This window comes from Falco biarmicus, chromosome Z (assembly GCF_023638135.1).
Source record: "Falco biarmicus isolate bFalBia1 chromosome Z, bFalBia1.pri, whole genome shotgun sequence".
NCBI lineage: Eukaryota > Metazoa > Chordata > Aves > Falconiformes > Falconidae > Falco > Falco biarmicus.
In genome coordinates, this window is record NC_079311.1 from 22,626,025 (window position 1) to 22,646,605 (window position 20,581).

A 20,581-nucleotide genomic window follows, 5' to 3' on the forward strand; every position below is an offset into this window, starting at 1 on the left:
CCTTAGATTGGTGAGATAAACTCATTTAAATAAAACTTAGCCCTCCAGAAATCTCCTTCAATTGGCATCTCATTCTCTAATCCCTTGACAAAAACCTAGGTCCTCTACCACCAACTTTCTAGCAGTTTTCTGTATTGCAATAAATTGTTTAACTATTCACACTTAAAATACCCTTTTCCCTCTACAGAACACTGCAGTGTTTCTGAGATTGATAGTTTTAAGCAAGAAAGTAATTTATTATTTTTTTTTAATGGTGATCAACTGAAGTAACAGAGTAAGTCTGCTGACATTAAAAACCACCAGTTGGTCTTCAGTTTACCATTTGCATGTCAAGGAAGTATTGTCCAGCTGGTGTAATCAGAAAAACACTGGGCAAAACTGACCAAAGTCATATTTAGCTATTGTAAAACAAGAATAGTATCTTCCAACACTTCCTGGGGCAGTTGAAAATGGTCCATTTTATGAGGCATGAGATCCTTCCAGTTTACAGTGGAACAACACTTTAGCTGTTTTTTAACGACCAGAGCCACAAGTCCTCAACTGCAGGAAAAGTTAGCATTAACTGAATCAAATTTGCTGTTATTAATACCCTCTCAAATGCAAAAATAAACCCAACCCAAAACAAACAGGAATCACTGCCAGGAGTACAACAGAGTTATACTGCTGTGATCCACAATGTAGTCCTTAAGAATATTAACTGCATATTAATATGAGAACGTCACCATTTTTCTGATACCATTTCCATTTACTTGAGTAGTAGCAGCTACGATGGAACAGAGTAAAACGTTATCCAACTATGTTTATTTCATTGCCAGTTTCTCAAGCCCTTCTAACAGAAAAGTGTATTTTCTTAACACAATTAACTTCTCTCCTCAGTATTACTAATAGGATATTAGAAATGGTAAAATTGTAACGATTTCTGGTTAACTAAATATTAGATATTAAAAACCTGGCACATAAGTCAATGAGGAATTTTCTTTTATATTGGCATAGCTGCTAAATTTTTGAAAGCAACCACTGTGGATTAATTATTTTATTTCTAAATGCTCCCTAAATTTTTTTTATTCATGTTTTTTATCTGCATGGTTTGGAAAAGTTTTACATCTTTTTTGAAGATTTAAGTCAGAAATCTAGTAACTAATGGAGGCATCATGTTTTCATAAGGCCTGGGTCCAGGAGGCTCTTGATAGACAGGGTAACTATGAATCAAGGAATAATAAGCTCCTCTGAAGTGAATTTTTAATTACTGCAGTGCCTTAACACAGTTCACTGGGGCCATGAATGTCATCCAGGATATATTTTCTAACAGCTTTATTTTCCTTTAATGCACCTTTCTGTTAAAAACAGATGACATTTCACCGTTACTAAAGCTGGAGTAATACAGGGATATCCCTAGTGACTACCTTAAGTTATTATTTACCATAAAACACCTAGGAGATTTATACTTAGTGTATTTATTACTAGGGTGAATTTGTTCAGATGTTACTTCTCTTCTCTTAATTGAATTTTGGAAACAAATTCTTTACTTCCCTTTTATTTCCTCAATTAATGGATTTTGCTGCCAAAATAACCTCTTCTGGTCAAAGAATATGTTTAAATAACATTAGGAAAATAGCTTACTCTTTGACAAAACGATGCTGACCATTTTTTATTCTGTCATTCAAGGAAAGTTCCCATTTACAATCACCAAAAAATTTCAAACCAACCTGATGCACTCCCCAAAACATCCCACACGACACACTCTGACTTTCATTTAACATCAGCTGTACAGCTCTTTGACTGCAATACATATGTCATAGAAAAGAATCGGCTTAAGAAAATGTTATTTAAAGCTTCTCAGTAGTAAGTTATAATTAATACTTACAATTAATACCCGTCAGTTTTAAGATACCCGGTAGCATACCGTGCTCAATATACTCACAAGTGACCTGCATTTGTCTTTTCACATGTATTTCTTCCCAACAGAAATGTTTTATCCATTCAAATAAAATTACATAAATCGCAGTGACTTCCTTTTAACTGAAGGTAATAGTAAACAGAAGTCAGATGATAGCTGGTAGTGTGATACGGTGCTCCTATTGATAGCTTCTTTTTTGCACAAAGTAAACCTTAGTTAGTTTGATAACAGCATGCTGGACTCGGAAGTGAGTGTTATTCGGAAAATAAGTTCTTCTCAGTTGTCACTGAAGTGCTGACTGGGGCTTTGATTTGCATAAAACTTGATTATATTTAGTACCTGCTCAAGTATCCATGCTAAATCAGCATCGCTTCATCAGCACACAGAGAATATCTTTCTGCCTATATTTCTTCTAAGATCTTCCTAAGATGACTTATTATTAGAACATATCATACAGCAATTTAAAATGTATGTATGCAATCATACATATAATACTCATGGGTACTCAGATGTCTCCTAATTTCCTGCCTTTCTCTTCAATTTGTTCCTCAATGTGCAATAAATGGCTGTAACTGATATTCAGCTTCTAAAGGACTCTTCTCTGGAACTGCAGTGATTCATGAGGTGCACAGAATCTTGGTAAATGTACGAAATGATGATCAACATTATCTGTTTTTTTGAAGAGGATCCAATACTTGACCTTACAGATGTTTTTTTAATACATTGTCACATTATCTAGTCATATTTTTATTTTTGTCCAGGTCATCACAAAAAGCACATCACTGGGTTCATGTGCTAATGTGTGTTGCATGTTAGTGTGACAACAATGAAGTCCCGTGCAAAGCTATTACTGTTCTGTGATTATGACAGCTCCTTTAGGGCCAAAGGCAAATACCTATGGTAGAGTTTGACATCAATGCCAAAGTGAGACCAAATCACAAACAAAAGGAGAGGGCATTACAACATTCCCTCCTGTGGTATCTAGGGGTTTCTTTTCTTCTTTGCCTACCTGGGCAAAAAAAAAAAAAAATTATGTTAAGAGAATATTCTCAATTTACAAGATGAAAGGGAGATCCTAATTTACTTGTCTACATGATAATTAGTGGCACAAGGTGGGCAGGGGTGGGTGGGACACAGGCAACAACTCTCTTACTGGGGAACTTTAAACCCAAGCTACAAACTCATCGGTTCTGAGCTTACCTTGAATAGCTAGGTAACGGAGAACAAAAAAGTGTGACCAAGTTGTCCAGTAAAGTCACAGACAGAAATCATTATTTCACCCTTATTTAGCCCTATAAAGCCACTGTCATCACTCTCTGAGATGCTGCCTCCACGTTATAAAAATCAAGTAAATAGGATAAGTATAAGCAGTTACATTTATAGGTATACATAGGCTACAATTAAAGTAAGAAACCTCCTCTTCAACGATTTTTCCTCTCTTGAAAATAAATAAAATCAGGGTCCTGCTGTGGCACTGAAGTGATTAAGACAAAGAACACATATCTGGGGAGCTGGGAAACAATGTATGGAACAGTATTTTGCCCAGCTACACACAATTTACATTCCTCACCTTTCACAGTCCTCAATGACTGCATATATTACTTTTTTTTAAGAAGCAGATTTTGGCTAAAATGACCTTTTCATGTTGTGTAAGTACAGATAAAGTTTTCCTAATGAATACACTGAACTTACTGAATGCAGAAGATAAAAATAATAGTCTCTCACTACAGCTGACAAGGAAATAAGTATCAAGACTTATTCTCCGCTGCATTTGTGTTAGAAGTCAAGAGTAATTTTTGCACAGTCAACAGATATGCACCAGGATAAAGCTTCCATGGTTCAGGCTTAGGAGCCTTACAGCTGCACTGTTTCCCAAGCGATGAGACTCCGCTCGGCAGCAGAAGGCAAGCTGGTTTTTGGTAGTAGGTCCTATCAGGCCCAGGTTAGCTCAGTACAGTCCATGCCTCTGGAGGTATCACAGCTGTGGCAGCCCTAAAACAGGATGATGCACAGGGCAAGGAGAAAGTTGATAGGAAGACAGGAGTTCAGAAATAACAGGAAGAATAATCCCTATGCTTTTAAGTGATGCTTAAGGAAAAGTTCCTATTCATATTATAAAACAACTTGCTCTTAAAAGGAATGTAAGAACAGTGAGGAAGGATGTCCTGCTTTGGAAGTCCTTGGTCCTGTTGGTACCAATTGGTTCAAACCAAAACATATTTTTCTACACAAATACTGCAGGCCAATGCCTCCCATTGCTGATAAGCCACAGCATATGGAACCTTTGTCATATAACACTAAAATGGGAATTTTATTCACATTCTCTTGTTTTCATAGATTCATGTTCCTTATTTTAAGAGAGAGGTGCTCAAGCTCACAGACTTGGATTTTCAGAACAGTTAAGCACCTACTTTGTGAACATGGCTGGAAGTATTGTGTATTTGAAGTACAATATTTTCTAGCTGCACACTGTGAACTTGGGCCAGAATTTCAGAGCTTAGTGTCCAGCAGCTCCTAGCATTTCACTCTGTTCTGCTGGGTGCTAGGTCCTTTCAAATAATTTGACTACTGAGGCACCCATGTGGAAGTATAGTTTATAACTCGTTCAAAGGAAAACCAATTTTCACTGCAACAAAGCATTTATTAAATAAGAATTATTGCTCTGTCAAACTACAACTGTCTGTGTCATATTTCTGTTATCACTTAGGAGAAAAATGCAGCTGAGAAAGCATACTTTTTACTACATTTCTTGAATTCTCTAATAGTAAAACAAGCTTTGTCAAAACTGCCTTTTCTTAAAGTTTTCACAGACACCCAGCAAGTTTCAGAGCCCATATTTTTTGCTACAAAGCACCTGAAGACAGAGGTGTAAAGTGGACATGAGAGTGCAACCTTGTCTATCTACCATAATACTAATTTACATTACTAAAAGTTCTAAATGCAAACATGCTTAAAAAGCATGTACAATTTTCCTTTCCATCCAGATTCACCTGTCTGAAAAAATGATACAGAAAACTATACATGTTAGTTAAACAAAACCTACACTTTTAACTAGTGTATATGTTTGTTGTGTTATCCATTGAAGAGGCCAATTAACATGCTGGGTTACCCAATTTTTTACTAGTACATCGTGCATTTATATAGAATTCATGATGCTTTACATCAGGATTTTAATAACATTACTCATCAGTAAGAAAGAGCACCCTACCTCATACTGGGTAAAACCAGCTGCTCAGGATTTAGCCAAGCACCAAGACCATCATTAGTGGGCTCTGTTTATTCTTCTGGACAGTAATTACCCAATGTATATTAGCCTTTCATCAGGGAAGGGCTGGGAAGAAAGACAGAACAATATTAACTGAATTAATGACTAAGAAATCATGGAAGGCAGAAGATGGCAGATCCTCAAAGAGAAAAGAGAGAATATAAAAAAATCCTTGTCCTTCATTCCCAATGCAGATTTTTCTTTTGAAGTTATAGGCTAGGTATTTGCCCAAGGGCCAATATTCTAACTGCATGGAGCAGGAAAGCATCTATAGCTCACTCTCTAGATAAAGGGACAGAGAAAAGGAGCAATCTTTAGGAACTCAAACCCTGACAAGCAAGCAAGCAAGCAAATCACAATTAAGCTGAGTCATGAGTCTTTAAACAGACAGTGAGGCAGCAAGGATTTGTAGGGTTTATGAATGAAATGTTAATGTTTGCTTTTAGCTTGACCTGGGGCCACCTTGATCACAGTTGCATTAAACCAGCAAAATAACATGGCATGCTATCCAGCCAGCCATGGTAATACTTAAAAGTCAGCAAGGATCATTATCTGGAGTTCCCTTCACAGCTCTGCTGCGTGATTTGGCAGGTATATTTCTACTGTTCTGCAAGAACAGCTTTGGGCTTGGTAACCAAAGTCTGTATGGGCCAATATCCATTCCATGCAAGGCATGATACTGACTACAGCAGGTGAGCAAGGACCATGTTGCTACCTGATGGCTTTTTCCTGTGTATTTGTGTTACTCTCTTGTAACCTAGCAGAGACAAATTCTGCAAAAAATTGACTTAAATACCATTATGGTATTTCATGCAAGTGCTTGAAGAAACACAATTTTGACCAGTGCTTTCTACACTTTGTCCAGGTTTTTTCCATACAGCAAGTGGGGGGGGTTGGGGGGTGGGGGGGTGGGGGAGAGAGAAAAGTGGGAAATACGGGATGAAATCCAGCAAACACAAGAGGTTTCTAAGCTGGAACAGTAATTGTCGCATTACTGTTACCAAAGTTTCCGTTGTGCACGAGATTCAAGTGTGTTCCTAAAAAGGATGGAATGAAAAGATAGGTTGTTGTATTCTTTCTTATCCTCCCGGGGAAAATAAAAGTTTCTAAATGTTTTAGTGCCATATTTATAAAATGACACGTATTTAGTACCCCCTCAGACATTCCAGAAAAAAATATGTTTTTATTTCCACCAAACAGCATTTTTCCAGAAACTCCTTCCGAATGTGGCAGCAACATTGGTCTGAACTCAGTCAATGACTGAGTTCAGGTGTGATTTCTTTTACACATAGGTAAGATCTACTGAACTAGAACTGAGTTATACAAAACATAAAGGCATGAATACTCTAAACATTGACACACATACTCAATTCCCTGCAAACAAGTAACCTTGTTTAGTTCCACTGTGGATGCCATATTAAGTATAAGCATAACTGCTTCCAGGATCCAGGTCTAATCTAAATTACTAACCAATACAAATGTTCTAATATTCATACAGGATGGTGTAAAACGTACATACACACAGAGACACAAAGTAAATATTACTGTTTCTCAATTGGACTCAAAGCCAAGTGCCAACAAGCAGGAAGGAAAATGGGAATTTATTTTATTAGACTTCACAAGAAGAAATTATCCAGCTCTGATGAGAATACTGATTTTAGGGTTTAATTATTATTCTAATGGAGTCACTTCCATTTGCAATTACACATTTCATTTTACAATTTAATAAATCATCACAGTGGGAAGTAAATCAGTAGATATTCATGCTTAAGCCTGAGATTTCTGGTGTAATTTGCATTAAAAAAATTAAATAATAGCAATAAAAAAAGCATTAAAAAAACAAAAACAAAAAATAAGGCAGAAGCTATGCAAAAGGAAATGCATAAATGCAAAACTACTGAGATTAACCAAATGAACAGCTTGAGCTATTGTAAATAAAATGGAAAATGTCCTGCCTAGTCAGCCACATGGTAGCTGTGTCACGATACTAAAGCTTGCAGCAAAGAAAACAGTACACACACTATGAAAGCAAAACAACATCTTGGAGGAAAGTTTATGCACTTTATTACTTTAATGTAATGCCAAATAGCACAAGTAAATGATATGTAGAACTTGGACTAGCACTAGATGCAAAGAAAGACAGCAGCTGGCAAACAGTAAACAACTCCAAATAGACAGTGGGACACCGGCAAACCTGTGAAGCTACAAAAAGAGCTATGTAAGAGGAGAGAAAACTTGCAGCCAAAGATAAAACTGTTCAGTTTTCCAAATGCAGCATTATGACAATGCAAATTATAAGCAGAATTCTAGAAAGAAAGAAAGAAAAAAAAAGACATGCTAAAATTTTAGGCAGGAGAAAAAGCACATAAACCATACAATAAATAAATAGACATGCAAGCAAAGCCACCAGCACTAACAACATTCTGCTAGGACCCATAATATCCACTGGCATTTTCACAAATACAGATTTACATGACCAGAGCATCCTCTCCGTAAGCACACTAAACCAGATAAAAACACCTTAAGCAATATAGCATCCAGCTTATTGATTACTTTTATGATATTAGAGTAGTGGAAGTAATAGCGCACACAGAAAAGGAAGGTGCTGTGGGTAACATCTGTAAGTCATTTGTGCCAAAGAAATATCAAAAAAAGAGGAATGAGAGTCATGAACAAATTAGCCAGTGTTTGCAGTGTTAAGAAAACATGTGAGTTTAAGCCAGATTTTAAAAGTCATGAAAGAGTGCCCCAAAGATGTCTTTCAGTAATTGTCTGAAAAGGTAGCATTCTCAGCTCCCACGGTCTGCACAGTAAAAAATGCCAGAGATGAACACCTCTGACTTTGTATCTAAAACAGCTCTGCAGCAGGTCAAGAGGATCTGGACGCCCCTGGAAAAACAGGAAACAGAGATAAAGCAGATGAACTGAACTAGTTCCATGGCTTCAGAGAGAACAAAACCAAAACAAACAAAAAAACCCAAAGCAAAAAATAAAAGACTGAACACAAGCTAATATTATAAGATCATTTGCATCTGATATTCTAACAAGGATCAGCCACTGAATATCCTCAACTACCAAGATCAGTGACTGAGCAAACTATCACTGTATGTTAAAGCACTGCAATCTCCTCAAAAAATTCTCTGTGAAATACTTTTAAGTTATTTGGGAATATGGCTGGATTTGACTTTCAAGTCAAGCCTAATACATATGCCAAACACGACCAGAGATATTCAGCATACAGCAAGCAGTTGGTGGCACATTCCAAGAAACACAGTGCAAGCAGCAAGAGCCAAATGCTTCTTGGAAATTGAGAGCATTCCTAGTCTGGCGGAGAGGGAAGGAAGTATTTCATTGACTGATGGACCTTGCTAAGGCTCTACAAGCAAGAACAGCATGGCAGATGAGTAAAACAGAAAAAAATAAAAATCTCAGCCACTGAACACAAAATCCTATGGTTTACCTTGCAACCTATTAAGTCAAAAAAAGAATGTCGGTAAGGAACTACCCAGCATACTAAGACAAGCTACCGCTGATGTGATTTCAATTTGATTTGTAAGAGTGTAGCACCCACAGCATTCAGGAACCGATTCATGTCCAGCCAGCCCTGAGGCAGAATCAGGGCATCCCCAAGTGATACGGTCACTGCCCTCACCATCACAAGCCACCACCATGGCAAAAGCACACAGCACACCACACCGCTGGCTTCATTCAGAATTTGAGTAAGAGGGTGTTCTGCAGATGTTCTCTACACCAACCAATGACAAGGGTTTGCAACACTTGAGAAACAGGTATTTTTGATAACAGATAACTGTTCACTAGCAGCAGGTTTACACCAGTTAAGCAAGAATTCGGTCATATCACTCCACCATACCAGAGCCAGCCAAAACCCAAAACTGGGTCAGCAGCTAAAATTTTAGCCTCTTAACAGCTGCATGAAGCAAACAAATGTCAAGCCACCCTTGAAAGAAATAATTGCAAAAGAGATCTCATTAACAATGTCTCAATAAAACATTCTGTGCTGAGATGCAGGCCTTGATAACTGCAGCAGGACACAAAATCAGGATCAAACTTACAGAGTGTACCACAATGGTGACACAAAACCTTCCAGGGATCCTGTGAGGAGAAAGCCATTTTCTCAAGATAAATCACGTCCTGGAAAAAAGCTGTGTATGTGAAATGGAAAACTCCATGTGTTTTGGGTTGTTTTGGTTTAAGTGAATGGGTACATATTCTTCCAAAACGACAAATACATCTACTCACTATGAACACAAGCTTCCATGAAATAATACTGAGAGTCCAAGATTTGATCAGCAACCCAGGGAAAGCATCACCCGGGGAAAGCATCTCCACTAGTAAGTGGCCAGCATGATTGAAGATATCCTCAAAAATGCTACATCCCCACAAAAAAAAAAAAAAAAAAAAAAAAAAAGAGCAAGACAATCTACTGAAAGAAGAGCCCAACTTCAAATCGTCCGCAAAATACAATGCTTCATTCAATGTCAGGACATAAAAGGAAAAGCTTTCAAATTCAAAGAAGAAAAAGTTGGTTGCCAGATGGGAGGGGGTGGGGGGGTGTTGAACTCTGAGTTTAAAAGAATGAGTATACTGGCGACAACACAAATTTTACCATAAGGGAAATAACAATATATGTACGTCAGGTACAGTAGCTGTATTTAGTTGTGTCCTGTTGTATAAACAGAACAAAAGAAATACTATGATAATCAGCTACCTGGCGAGAGGGTGCATAATATGCATGTATAAAGGACCTTAAAATATTAGCACTCAGAGGACATATATGAAAAGCAGACTTCTGCACTAACTTCACACACACATTTTGCACTTCAGCAGTCAGCACATTTGTCTTGGAACACTGTTTCCTGAAGACAGACATGTTTTGGCTTTCAATACAGCTATTCCAGAGGATCTCATCACACCTTCCAAACCAGTCTATTTACAAAATCCAAAGCAAGGAGGGTCTCGGGAGTGGGACAATGGACTTTACAAATGACAGAAATGAGTGAAGAAAAGGATCCAAGGCTTCCAGCAGGACTTCAAAGCAGAGAGGCTTGTCTTGTCCAATGTGCAGCTTGCAACTTACGAAGACTTTGGTTTGCAGAGCAGCTGGTCCAGTAGGACAGTGAAGGTTCAGTTTCTTTTTTAATGCTTAAGTCCACTCATTTTATTTTATATGAAGGATATAGTTTATCCTAGAAAATGACAACACTGAATTCTAGGACACCAAATTAATTTTTAGAGAGTTTGTTGGTAGAGCTCTTTATTTTACAAGTTAAAATTAATTAAGGCTTGGGTTCTTCAAGAAACATAGCATCTGTTGGTCTTTGTCTCAGACAAGCTGAGAACAGAGTAATTACAAATGGTCTAGATGTGGTTGCTACTCAAGGAAATACTTAATTTTTTGCAATATTGGAATAAACCAGTTTTTAATTAGATGACAGGTGATGTACTACATTTCAGCAACTGGATATGCTATGAAGTAGTTCAAATAAGTGGTTCTTAAAATGAATCACTTTGATTCAATTCTTCTCCCGTAACTCCACTAATCTTTCTTATATGTGAAACTCAGATTTATTTAGAATTGATCACCCACAACTAGCAAACTACTGCAAGAACTACTCACTTAACTACTTCCATGTGAAATACCTTCACTCTCAAGTGTTCTTTTATATGACCTATCTTAATTATGAATTTAAGGAAAAAAATAAGACCTTGCAATTAGGTTGGAGCAAGATTTTAAATCACAGAATCATAGAATGGTTGGGTTGGAAGGGACCTTTATAGGTCACCTAGTCCGATCCACTGCCATCAGCAGGGACTTCTTCAACTAGACCAGGGTGCTTAAAGCACTGTCCATCCTGACATGAATGTTTCCAGGGATGGGCACCTACCATCTCCGTGGGCAACCCGTTCCAGTATTTCACCACCCTCATTGTAAAAAATGTCTTCCTTACACCTAGTCTGCATCTACCCTCTTTTAGTTCAGAACCATTACCCCTTACCCTATCACTACAGGCCCTGTTTAAAAGTCTACCCCCATCTTTCTTATAAGCCCCCTTTAAGTATTGAAAGGCCAGATGGGTGCCTTTGTTCGAAGAAGGATTTGTTTCATTAAGAAATAGTTTCAGGCATGTTTTCAAGGTTTTCTCTAAAGACTGAGAACTAGAAATATTTTTAGGATGACAGTTAAAATATACATGTAACCATGGGCCCAGGAACATAAGCTGTAAGTAAAAGTACTATTATGAAACTGCCATGTTTCAGACATGTAATACACACCCAGATGTATCAGCTTATTTGATTATTTAATCTACATCCATAGCACAATACTGGCATCACAGAGAAGATTTTATCAGCCTGAGGGTTGTTTTTGTTTTGGTGACTGTTTTTTTGACACACATGCACCAGGTATGAAACCTCCTCATTTTTCATCATCATCTGACAATTTTTTCAACTTCTTATGTATTGAAACTTATTATAAAAATTATTTTTTTACATAGGCTTATTTGCTTTTTTGCTGTCACTCAGTGTGGAAATATGAGGGAGATTAACTTCTAGTATATAGAGCTTTAGAGAATGTAGGTATTTTTAAAAATCAAAACCTCCACTTTCTATCAGTGTACTTCTTTCCCTAGGAAGGGCACATAGATAGAAAAATAACCAAGTTAAGAAGAAAACACAAATCCAATATATCAAATGTTAGTGGATGGAAAATGTTAAAGTAACTATAAAATGTTTCCTAAGATCAATTAGCCAGAGTACAGAAAGTTTTGACAGTTCTGGTGTATGAGCCCAGGCATACAGAATAAAGCACTGGTATCTAAACAATTGATTTGAGCTTAATAAAAGTGAGACTAATTTGCTATGCACAGAATTAGTAGAAGCATTTCAAAGAACAAATAATCTGAATCCACAGTTCCATGTAATTTATTCCTCAATTTCATTTCTAAGATTTCCAGTGTACCTAGTAATAAAAATCTGAAGTGGATAAGAGGGTAATTAGGGTTTGTGTCAACCTCTGTATAGATTTTCTTTTTCTGACAGTACTAGAAAGCTGCACTGCCAGCCCATGGAATACTACGGAGTATGTCTGAGGTTCCCAGTGGTAAGAAAATGTATACTGTATGCCTGATGTAAAACAAAAGACCCTTCTCAGTAGTTTTCTAGAACATAATACACTGCAGTACAGTACGGTGGACTTTAGCCTAGCAGAGGAAGTAACAAATACATCCATGTTTTTTGTGTTAATGTTTATTGTTTTTCAGCAATAGATTCACTTGGCTACCTCATGCCAATAATAATGTACTGTGTAGTTAGTCCTTGTTTACATTTATGGCACAGTTTTACTTGTAAAGAAATGTAAAAGAAAACATATGCCCCATCACATTAGCGTGATGCTGTCTTGCTGTTTAACATCAGCCGTAATGATCTTTCAAGAGTCTGACTGAAAGCCTGGAGTTTCTCTACGTGATGTCCCTTTAGTCTCTTGGAGAACATCACAGAATGCCTGCCGTGTAAAACTAGGCCTAATCTTAATTATCTTGCTGTCTATTTCCTGAGCTTAATTAACTTTTCTGAGTGCTTTTCTACATGACCATTTTGTCTTATTCAGCATTTAATAATTGCTTTTCCCTCAGTCCCTAGGACAACGAAAAGCCTTCACAATCTTAATTGTTATGGCAAAAGCTAAGGTATAAGATTTGAAAGAAAAGCTGTAACAAAAAATTTAAGAACATAAGGCCATGCATACAAATAGAAGGGCAGAAATCTGCAAATGTGGAGAGATAATCTATTCTAGCTTCTAAATGAACTGACTTTAAATATTTAATGATCTTGTTAAGTAAATTCAGATTACAGGATTCAAATTCTTGTCATTATAGGTCATCAGGCTGGTTTAGGTGAAGTACAAATTGTCCATAGTCCACAGTGCTCAGATAAGTTTAGAATAATATAGCAGCTAATTTGCATGGCCAAGCCTTCTCCCTTACTACTTATCCAAATACTCTACGATCTGGCCACTCTTCTTGCAAGGGAGAACAACACAGTGAAGGCTGAGCACGTTGTAGCATCTCATTTTGCTACTGCTAGAATTTTACTTTGTGTTTTCAGATTACAAAAACCATCTGTATGCTTCAGAGAAACAAACACTAAGACTTTGCTTACTCCATTTTTTTCACATTCAGGACACAAAGGGGAAGTTTTAAACTGGCTGTCTAAAAAGCCAATATGATTATTTTCATTTAAAAAATACTGTCTTCCAAGCTCACACAACCTCCATTAGCTATTCCAGTGCATTTACTACATACGACTCTCTTCACCTCTACCATGCCAGCCAGAAGCTGAATGATTAGTTGATATGCAGGTGTTCAGCCAAGTTGCTTTTTAGTAATATTGGAGATAGACCAGATAAGTGAAAAGCTAATAAGTGGACAGCAGTCATCCCCTAGCTAAAGGTCTGAGGTCCAGTAGATTTTACAGAATATTTGTCTAACTTTTCAGGATTTGATCCTGTCACTATCTGACTGTCAGCACCAGAAGACAGATTCAGACATAAAAATAACCAACATCAAAGTAAAAATAATCAGCTCAAGCACCCATCCAGAAAACAGGGAAAGCTATGCTATCTTTTCTGTTGCTACTTTTCCCGTAACACCCAGAAACAACAATCAAATAGCTTAGCAATAACTTCATCAAAGTGAAAAACAAAGCTTCACAATGGTAAATAGCTAACTGATAAAATTAGCTATATCCCCTTATCATGATGGGGTTAATAACTCTAACTACTTGACTCTTCTCCTCTGTTCCCCTAGACACCAACAAAATACCCTTTATACTAAAAAATAACGCACTGCATAAGGAATCAGGAGTGCCGAAGTTCATATCATTTCACTTCCATTTGCTTGCACTTGTGTATTTCAGTCATTTTGACTGTCAAAGCCTCCTGCTTGCAAGCTGAGAAGTCACACAGGATCACTTTTAGCAGCTATGGGCTAAAAACTTGCAAGTACTGCTGTCCCAAGCTCTCTGCTTTTCAGTGGTATTTACAGAATGAAGATGGAGTAAGGGTATTTGGATGTACTGAACACCTAGTATACTCTCCTACAGCAGCAGGAAGAGAAATCAAGCACAAACATCATAACCCCGTACTTTTATATAGGAAGCACAGTGCAGAGCACCAATGCAGCACACAAGCCTGCAACTGTACACTACAGCTGTTACATCTAGCCTTCTCCTTGAACTTCATGTTAACCCTTTCTTAACACAGAACAGAGTATGGTTTTATCAGGACTTGGTAAGAAAGTAATAAATTGAGTTATGGACTAGACTGCTCACAAAAGCAGGTCAAGAAAGACAGTCTTAATACAACCTATTATAATAAAGAGCAAAATAAAGAAGAAAAAAAAACAACCCTCGACCTAGTTTTTACTTACTTTTTCCACATTAGCTTCCACAAACTTCATTACTTAAACACTGAGTAACTCATCCAATCACAAATTTCCCTCTTTCCTCTCCCACCTCCAGATCACTAGGACAGGTGTGAAGAAAGGCAAAGGCTACTGAACAGAACCAAAGAGTAAGCCCAGCTGGGCGAACTTAGCCTCAGAAGGAAGCAAACCATGCTCCCAGGGCTGGCACTGACAACATGCCCAACCGCCTTGGCAGAGAGGAGGCACACCAGGAAAGGAGAAAGAAATTGCTGTCTCCCACTTGTGATGTGACTCCAGGGCTGAAGGAAAAAACATCTTTGAGCTCCCGGGTATGCCTGGGTCACTCATCCATGGGACAGTTTTGACATATGGCCCATAATCTTAAGAAGGTTGGCCATTTTACTTTTCAAGTTTCAAGCACAGTCTAAATAAGAAAAGTTTCATCTGAAATCTTTGGAAATTCGAGTGCCTTTCCCTTCAAGAGAAACCCCCCTCAGGAATCAGAGCCCAAAGCAACTTACTGGTGACCACTTCTGAAATGTCCTATTAAGCCAGGGCTGTTCACACTGCTGTGAACTCTGTTGTGTCAACACAGAACCACCAAAACTTTAATCTTTAGGGCAGCTGAAAAGATTTATTGCTATGTCAGTGACAAGCTGGAGTTTAAAGTTTCAACATATGAAGCTTAAAAAAGGGACAACAACCTTTCTCTTAAGTGGTTTAAGATTTGAATCACAGTTCCACCAGCTTGAGGACTTGTGAATTGTTTTCAGCTCATGGAGCAATTGTATTTATTGCCAATAAATTGGAGGGCAGTTTGATTAAAAGATCCAAGAGAAACATTCCTCTGTTCCTAGCTTTTAAGTACTAGGCTAATGGTGTAAGAAACCATTGACTAGACAGAAGTGCCATGGTCTTCAACCATAAACCTATCACCTTACTGTATTTATTGTCTCTTGAAGACAGTGACCTGCTTTTTGTGCTACGTTAGCCACTTTATAAAAACTGACTGCTAGTCAGCAGCTGTAAGGTTAGTTTCCTTAGAGCATGTGTCATTAGCATGAGACTGAATTTTAAGACAATCACTGGATTAGCTAGATACACTTAATTAAATAAACTTATAAGACCACCAATAACACTACTTGTTGAAACCACTCAACAGCAGTGGAATCTCTGCAAATGAATATTAACAGAACTTGTAGTTACTTGTGTTCAGTTATCTGGAGTGGTTCGTATGCTCTGGAATTCAATTCTCGCTGAGACCTGCAACCAAACTTACATACACGGGTGTGTAAACCCACTCAATATACATTTGAAGAGGAAGGAGGAGAAATATGTATATCCCAAACTATTTCGAAATGAAGAGTCTGACCAACCAAAAAACCTCAATACATGTACTTATATCCTCATATTTACTGAGAGCAACTGGCAAATAAATGAAATGGAAGAAAGAGACACAGAAGCTCAAGCTGCTTTTGTACAAAGACAAAAAGTGGCTGCATTTTACAAGTGAGAGTGTAGTTTTCATACCCATGCATGCTTGTGTAGAGCAGTATGTACTTTCTGCTGTCTCTCTTGAAGAAGTGATGAAGCAGGTCATTAGAAGTGAACAGATTGAGGGACTAACAGTCATGCAGGGTGTTAAAGCAAGCTCGTGTTATCCCAACTGCACTATCATAATGCTTTCAACTACTACTTGCTTGATAAAATGGAGCAAAGTGAACAACTAGGGAAACAAACAGGAACTGAAATAAACCCTAGTAAGTAAGTAACCCTTGGTAACAGCAGCTTAAAGCTCATTTAACTCATAGGCTCATTTAAAAAAACAGCTTCTAGCACCACTTAGAAAAAAATTTGCTCACGCCTGCATATGCACTGAGTTTCCAGGTATGCTTTGTGATTGTTAGAAAATATATTAGAGTTTTACTTGATCTAGATGACTGGAAAAAAAAAAAATCCTGCACCTGCTGAAGCCACTAACAGCTTAGTGATATGTTCAATTGAGCCTCTTCCAGGTTTTCTCTACTTTCATTAATATATATCCTGGCAGTCAGTAGAAACAACAAAACATAGTATTTCAGAAGGTAGGGAAAAGGCCAATAAAGAGCTAAAGAAAAACATAAAGCAACTTAAAGCAACTTTTTTTTCCTGTGCTTTTGCTTCTTCCTCTCAGTGTCTGCCCTGATGGTCTTCTACAGTTAACAAGACCTGTTGTTCAAATTAATATGAATTTAACATACTAACATATGAACACACTTCTCTGCTTCTTGCAAGTCAGAGATTTCTTTCTGTATTTTATGGGGGCTTGAAATTATAGGTCCCAGAAGCCGTAGAGTACCATTTGGCACACACTCAAATATAATGCACAAACATATACAAGTGGAAAGCTCCAACGTCCATTCAAGTTCTGCCATATTTCCATTGCTACACAAGTCAATAACCACCTCTTCACTTTATAGATTCCAATACATTTCAGCTTACAGCATTTCCATGTAAAGATACTCCTAAGGTTTTGGAGGAAATTAAAATATTTTCAAAATAGGAAAGAGTTATTAGAAGGACATGTTTCTATGAATAAGCATTCTTTCTGAATCCTAACACCTGTGGGTTTTTGTAGATAGCTTTGAATCTAGACCCTTTGTATATAGGGCAAACAGGCTGATATGAATCAAAGGCAGTACTAACTTTCAATGTAGTCAAGATAGGTATGTATATATTTTCATACACATAAATACATCTATATTTATCCTGACTACATTAAAAGGTATTACTGTCTTTGATTTATATCAAGTGGTTTGCCATATATTTAGACAGCAGGATCAGAGAGGCTCCAGTAACTCTCTTGTTTTACTACTGTTTTTCATACCTGTATCTCCTCTGTGACTTTTGCAGCCATAGGGCCAGGTTTAGGTCATTTTTGTTCTGGCAACACACTGGGATTTCCAAACTCTGCAAATCAGATTTCGCAAATACCATTAGCTTAAGTCAAAATCATAAAATAGTAAGAGGGCTGAACATCCCATTATTTCCCTTTCATTTTTGTAGTGCAATTTGCAAGAAACATGAATATGTATTTTTGTGCCCTTTTTACTGCCACCATTCCTACTTGCATAGTCATTGCAAGATTGACATCACTTTAAGCACTATTTGCAATCACAAAGAAATAATTCAGTGATGTGTTTCCCTTTTTCCACTGCAACAATGTTTTGCACTTATGCAGCCAATGTTACAAACAAATCTGCCATTGTGCACTAAAAGAATGAAAGGGAACTGTACTCATAATCTGATGTTGCAAGAACTGTGGGGAATAAACACAATGGCATAGAATGCCAATATTAAGCTTATGATTTGATATCTGCTGGAGAATAATTCATACCAATTTTTATGTGACATTTAGAACAATACATCTTTTTGTGGCAAGTCAACCAATAAAAAGTGTTGCCTTATAATATTAAAAAATGTGCATAGTTGCTGTTACATCTAAATTATGGAAGAGACCAAGTAACTCAAAACTGCTAAGTAACAGAAAAGAAAAACAAGAAAGGTGACACAGCACAAATCTAAAGTAAATTCAGCTGGCAAGGTTGGACTATGCTGCTTTCTGTGGGTGCTAGCAGTGTCAGCCAGGCACCAGGAGTTGGTGATAATGGGCAATTTCAGTGTTTAACACTGGAACAGAGCAGGATATAAGCTAATTCTTCTGACATAAAAGGGGCATCCTCTAAATACAAATATGAGACAGCAGCTCAGTTTTCAAGTGACAGCGAATAAAGGTAGAAACCAATTTAGCTGAGGGTAACAATAAAAGTAACATTTCTGGTTTTTAGGAAGGCAGACATGGGAAAAAATATCAATAGCCTTCAGGAAAGCAGACTTCTATAACCTTACAGACCTGGTTGTGGAGGTCACACAGGATGGAGTGTTATTTTTGGGGATAGGAAATATCAGCTACCCTGAGTTTTTTCTTCACAAGTTTTTATCTTATTATTTTTGAAGAACCATTTCACATTTTGCATATGTTCCAGGAAGAGTCAACTCAACATCCCTGGAGTTATTTAAAAGACATGTAAATGTGGTGCTTACAGACATGGTTTAGTGGTGGACTTGGCAGTGTTAGGTTAACAGTTAGACTCACTGATCTTAAAGATCTTTTCCAATCTAAGCAATTCTGTGGTTCGATGATGTCTAGAGAAGATGAATAAGGAAAACCAGTAATCTTTGAAGGGCACAGATGTATATTATCACAGTGGAATGAAAAGATAAGGAAGGATTGGAAGACACCAACTTAGCTAATTTTTTTCAATGACTTCAAAAAGAAAGCTCAAAGTAGAAATAAGGTTAGATTATTGTTTAATACCACTAGTAATTTAAACAAACACCAGCAGAAAATCTAGAAAGACCAGCCTTTGAAGAGTTAAGGAGAAATTAAACTTATTTGGTAAGTAATTCAATAAGAAGACAACTACCAAAGGAGCTGGTTTGATAAACAATGGCAAGGAAGTGCTGCTTCACAGTTCTCACTGACTGACACATTAACACCAATTTACCTCCTCTTTCACTCAGGATGTGATCAATGCTTAACACGACCAGCCCCAGTAACAGAAAGGTAAGAATTCCAGCCACTGCAGGTTAAAAAGTATGTTGGATGTTTTCAAGCTGGAAGTGCTGTTGAAATTTACCTTTAAAAACACTGAGGCCACTGCCTCCATGAACAGTGGAGCCTGTCTAATGGCATACTGGGGCTGAGAGGGGAGGAGAGGAACCCTCCTGGTCAGGAATGGGCAGCTTGTTGGCCCATTCTACTGTCCTAAAACCAGTGCTTGCAAAAGGCTAAAGGAAGCAGCTTAAGAACAACTAGCAGTTATCTTTCAGATTTCATAAAGGACATGGATGAGCCCAGAACACTGAGAGGAGGACAGGAAAAACATCTGATGCCTACCTTTAAACCAGGGAAGAAGAAAGGGGAGAACCTGGGACATGGAACCCTGCCAGCTTACCTTCACCTCCTAGAAAACAGGAAAACAAGAAAGTTTAAGCATAACAAAGGTAAAAAGGGAATGAGAAAGTGCCCCATGGAGTAGTATCAAGCTATTCACACTTTCTCCCTTTGTCTAACACAGCGATTCTACTGAACAGGGAAGAAATATTAAGTGTTAACACCTTGATTTTAAGCTTCAATTACAAAACTGTTTCAGATTATGTTCTTGTAAGAAGTAAGAAAGCAAGTTAAGAGAAAGAAGCATGTAGGAAAAACTGGATAGCAAAAGTACTATTGGCAGGTTAGCAACAAACTGGAACAGGGTATGGAGTGAGGTTTTACAAGAGTCTATCCCAAGCCCAGAACTGTTCAGTATTTTTTTATTAACTTGAGTGAAAGAAATAACAGGTATGGTTAATAAATTTACAGGTGATACCGATCTGGAAGGGACTTAAATTGAAGGACGGGATTAGAATTCAAACTCCTAATTAACTGAATTCTTACTGACTACAGCAGAGGTTAGGCACTACTCAGAGCAGATGCAAAGTTCTATATTTAGGGGTAATCATCTGCACAGTCATAGTATAACAGATGACTGTATACAGCTGCACTACAGAAAGAGACCTAGGAGTTAACTGGTACATTTTGTGATCCAAGGGCAAATGCATATGGGAATAGGTTTTACCCCCCATGAGAATTTCTTCACTCATCTACGCGATGGAGTTGCCCTCAGCTGGAAATGCCCAGTTCTGGGTATTAATTCAAGAAGGATGTGAACCAGCTAGAAAAGGCAACAAGAATAATCAGAGGTCTGGAAAACAGGAAAAGCTAAAGGAATTATAGTTGCTCAGTCTAGAGGGATGAAGAGTGATGTGGCAAAAAAATCATACATACTTTACAATAAACTCTTAAGGTCCATTGTCAACAGTACAATAGTGATCTTAAAGTTTGAAAGCTTTACCTTACATGCCAACAAAAATGTCTTGACATCCAAGACT

The 20,581-nt window shown here is 37.6% G+C and overlaps 1 long non-coding RNA gene across 3 annotated transcripts in view; it reads right to left on the bottom strand.

Annotated features, from left to right (window-relative positions):
- The window catches only part of LOC130142232 (uncharacterized), a 66,640-nt gene that overhangs the window by 7,456 nt on the left and 38,603 nt on the right, over positions 1-20,581 (bottom strand). Inside the window, exons 3-5 of one of the 3 annotated variants that reach the window (XR_008819336.1) lie at positions 19,545-19,611; positions 17,472-17,554; positions 280-2,906 (exon numbers count right to left, since the gene is read on the bottom strand). This is a non-coding gene — a long non-coding RNA (uncharacterized LOC130142232). Of the gene's footprint in view, positions 1-279; positions 2,907-5,019; positions 5,229-17,471; positions 17,555-19,544; positions 19,612-20,581 lie in introns of those variants that run through there. The other 2 variants (XR_008819334.1, XR_008819335.1) reach the window with 2 other exon arrangements.